This window comes from Triticum dicoccoides, chromosome 7B, assembly GCF_002162155.2.
Source record: "Triticum dicoccoides isolate Atlit2015 ecotype Zavitan chromosome 7B, WEW_v2.0, whole genome shotgun sequence".
Lineage (NCBI taxonomy): Eukaryota > Viridiplantae > Streptophyta > Magnoliopsida > Poales > Poaceae > Triticum > Triticum dicoccoides.
The window spans coordinates 763,880,885-763,885,481 of record NC_041393.1 but is presented as its reverse complement, the minus strand read 5'-3'; positions in this window follow the sequence as shown (position 1 = coordinate 763,885,481).

The following is a 4,597-nucleotide window of genomic DNA, read 5'->3' as shown; positions in this document are numbered from 1 at the left end:
ATAAGATCTCTTAATTACAAACCACTAGCATTTGAAATGAAGTTCCACATGGTATTCTCCGGCTTTACTGATGACGTGTTCAAGAAAGAATCCCGCCAACTCCTCTTGAATTGCTTTCATGCGATCTGGTGGTAGGAGTTCATCCCGCATTTGCCACGTCTAATTAATTTGAAGAAGGGGGTTAATTAATACATATATATGAATGAAACTCAACAGAAATGATGGTGTAATAAAATGAAATTGTGAATATTATTGCTTACGCACTTCATATTGTCTTCTAGAGTAGCCCCGCTTGTTTTTCAAAGTCGCGTTGTGGATGAACTCGCACACGTAGTATCCAAAAAAATCATTCCCTTCCTCCTGCCACAAGCACTTTACGAGAAATAGAGGTCAATCAAACTGATAATGAAGCATTATATAAATGGCATTGATGAAAGTATAGCTATAGAATCAACGGGAGATGCGCGCCAGTAGTACTTACTTTCGGGTATACATATTGCAGCTCCTTCGGCAGTCCCGGAGCTTGTGCGGTGAACTGTTTCCAAACCCTGCAAGACAAAGAAAATAATTATTATTACTTGAGATATCAGGAAATGAACAAAAAGTTGCCGATATGGTGCGATAATGATCGATTGAACTTACTTGCTGAGCATTTCAGTTATGTCCGCATAGGTGCTGGGATCTTTCCGTCTGGAGTCTAAGACGGTTACTAGTCCACGCTCAAACTTAATCTCCAGAAGAATATAGTGGTACCTGCACACACATGCATAACTCATCAGTTACATTAACCTCGCTCGAGTAATAAGGAAACCGAATATGCACACGACAGTAACACTCATGGGCCGTTGTAAGGAAAGAGTATGGTATCTTTGTTTTGATTTTTGATTAACGATTGTAGCAAGTTGTCCTCGGCCTCTTCGACGTTCTTTTCAACCAGAAATACATCTATGATATTTGTGTTAATGAACCCAATATCATAGATTTCATTTTTTTTGCACTCGACGATCTTCAATCTGCATAATATATTGAGGATAATTAATTATAAATACATGCAATGAAAGAGCCGAGCTATATATACAGACTAATGACAGAAATAGTACTTACAGGCAGTAGCAAAAGACCATTAATTTATCGAGGGCCTTTTGATTGAAGAACTCGAAGAACTCCTCAAATGGAATAGCCAACACATCATTTGAAACGAGGTCGTGCTCCTCTTTAATTTTCAGATACAAAGTGTTCGTCCCCTCAGACTCTCTGCAGGTTTTCATGTACCAACTATGGAATCTTCGCATCATTGTTGTCAGAGACTTTTCATCTTTGACGAGAGGCTTCCCGTACTCGTATCTGAATAAGTCCACCTCCATGAAATCAGGAAGTACATCGTCAGGCAGGTAATCTTCAAGATTGCCATAACCGGCCACCGTCCCCGGAGGATTAGACACATTGAGCGGGGGGCACGATTGCTGTGCTTGTTTGCCGAGCTGGGCAATTTTTTTCCCCTTTGCTCGTTGTTCTTTTGACCTTTTATCACTGACAGTAGTTCCCGACCGCTTGGCTTGGAGATATGTCTGTTCAGTAATGCGCTCATAGTTGGTTCTCAGCGGAGACTTTGGTGGTTTCCTCAGGGCATCGAGAGTGAGCTTTGCTTTCACCGGATCTACCTTCTCCTCCGGAGGTGGATGTATCTTTGCTTTCACCCCTTCAAAGAACTCCTTCACTTGGGCCTGCACGATCGTATTGTTTTCCTCCTTGGTCCTCTCGTACGGTAACTTCTCTACAGGCTTTAGAGGTGGACCGTATCTGTATTGCCTCTCTCTTCTTATGCTGCTAGACGCCGGAGCAGACGGAGCGGCTGCGGCGTCTGTCTTCTTTCGTGCTTGCTTACGAGGCGGAGGAGAAGGACTACGACGCGTTGGAGCAGCCGGGGCGGCGGCGGGTCTCTTCTGCCCTTGCTGGCGAGGCGGAGAAGGAGGAGGCGGAGTGTCGCCACGCGCCGGAGAAGGAGGCGGAGTGCCGCCACGCGTGCCCTGATCGTCACTCATCGGAGGAGGAGGCGGTGGAGGAGGCGGAGTGCCGCCACGCATGCCCTGATCGTCACTCGCCGGAGGAGGAGGCGGTGGAGGAGGCGGAGTGCCCTGACTCGCCGGAGGAGGAGGAGGAGGCGGAGGCGTCCAGTTCAGAAGGTCAATGAGCTCCTTCCGCCATAGGCATGGAGTCTTCAGAGCAGAACCCAGCCTAGTCTCCCCTTCACCGGTAGGGTGCTCAAGCGCGAGGTCCTCAAATCCCTCCGTTATTTCATCCACCATCACCTTAGCAAATCCTTCTGGAATCGGCTGGCAGTGATAAGTTGTGCCGGGTCCACTAGGATAAACTTGGCCAACAACCGCCTTGACCTTCAAATTCATGCATCACGCCATAATGTGGCAATTTTGAGACTCCGTAATACCATCCACGGGATAGCTGGCAGGAGCCGTCAAGACATGCTCCGGCTGAAGTAGCTCGGTGGAAGCAACGCTGCTTCTCCGCTGAGATGGCGGGGTAGCTTCGGGGGAAGCTTCGGCATGTTGTTTGTTGCGATCTGCTGCTTCTCGTTCCTCTTCTCGATCCTCTAGCCCCATTACCCTTCCAAGCAGCGCCTGCATTTGGTCCTGCTCCAGTTTCTTCCTCCTCTCGTGGGTTTTGTAACCCCCTGCGTCCGGAAAACCAACCTTCCACGGAAGGGAGCCTGGCGTGCCTCATGTCCGTCCAGGGTGCTCGGGATTCCCAAGGGCCATTGTGAGCTCGTCCTTCTCCCTGTTTGGAAGGAACGTCCCTTGCTGCGCTGCATCGATATAGTGTCGAAGGTTCTTGACTGGTGTTTGCAGTTGCTCGTCCATCCACTGACACTGCCCTGTTACAGGGTCCAAGGTTCCGCCAGCCCCGAAGAACCAAGTCCGGCAACGGTCTGGCCAGCGCATTGTCTCTGGTTCGATCCCTTTTTCAAGCAGATCATGCTCAGCCTTGGACCACTTAGGCCGGGCTTTGAGGTAGCCACCTGACCTCGTGCGATGGTGAAGCTTCTTCTTCGCAGCATTTTTCTTGTTTGTCTTCGACATCTTCTTACTCTTTTCCGATGTCTTGTGGGCCACAAATGCGGGCCAGTGATCTTTGATCTTCTCATATTTGCCGATGAATTCTGGTGTCTCTTTTTTCTTGACAAACTGGTTCAGCTCTTTCCTCCACCTCCTCATTAGGCCTGCCATCTTCTTAAGAGCACAAGACTTGATTAATTGCTCTTTAACTGGCTTCTCCGGATCCTTCTCTGGCGGTAGGGTGAAATTTGCCTTCAGCTCAGTCCAAAGATCTTCTTTCTGCATATCATTGACATAAGACACCTCAGCGTCTTCATCCTTAGCAGGCTTATACCATTGCTGGATGCTGATCGGGATCCTGTCCCTAACAAGAACCCCGCACTGAGCAGAAAATGCCTTCTTTGTCCGGATGGGTGCAATCGGTTCGCCGTCGGGCGCGATTTCTATGATCTCAAACTTTTCATCCGAGCTCAACTTTTTCTTCGGGCCTCGTCTCCTTACCGAAGTTGTGCTCGATCCGGAGGGCTAGAAATTATAAGGAAGAAAGACGACAGTAATTAATATGTGTACATATACCAAAACAATGGATGCATCAATTAACTTGTCAGCACGGGCTTAACTAATATATATATACCTGGCCGGACTCGGTTCGGTGACCGGAGCAGTCAGCACGGTCTCCTTCGTCTTGTACCTCCATTGTGTCACCGGAGCCATCATGAACATAGTCCTCCTCTTGTACCGGCATTAATGGGTCGAAGCCATCATAATCATAGCCCTCTTCTTCATCCAGCTGACCAACGGTGTCGATGAGAAATGACGCAACATCATCACTTCCATTTGCGATTATTTCCCCCAACATCGCTTCTGTTTCTTCATCTCGGGAGTGCTCCATAGTTTCTGCAAATATTGACAACATGTCAATTATTATTCAAACATGGTACATAGTGGCAAACATAGAACTATAGCTAGCTAATCACAATAAGGAATCATGTTAGTGGCCTCGACGCTGCTTCTCTAGGGTTTGGGGTCGCCTCGACACAAAGCTTCAAGGGTTTGGGGTGGCCTCGACGATAACGCTCTTTTAACTTGATAAATTTGGGTGGCCTCGAGAGAGTTAATTTGTCGGGTTGGGGCGCGGCGGGAGGGGGTACGTAGGAGACCTGCAACATCGTTTTCTCTCTAGGGTTTGGGTGTCCTCGAGAGTTTTGGTCGAGCGAGAGGGCCGAGGGGGGTGCTGCAGTTGTATCTAGAGGGGGTTATATCGACAACGACGCGACATGCATATACATGGGAAAATAATGTTATCGGGGAGGGGGTATCGGTACCACCCCCTCGTGTTGAAGTTTCTTCTTTCTCCTTTCCTTTCTTTCTTCTTCTCCTCTTCTTTTTCTTCTTCTCCCTCGAGAAAGGAAAATAATTAAGGAAAAGGAAGAAAAGAGGAAGAAGGAAGAAGGAAGAAGAAGAAGAAGTAAAAGAAGAAAAAAAAAGAGGAGAAGAAGAAAGGAATAGAGGAGAAGAAGAAAAAA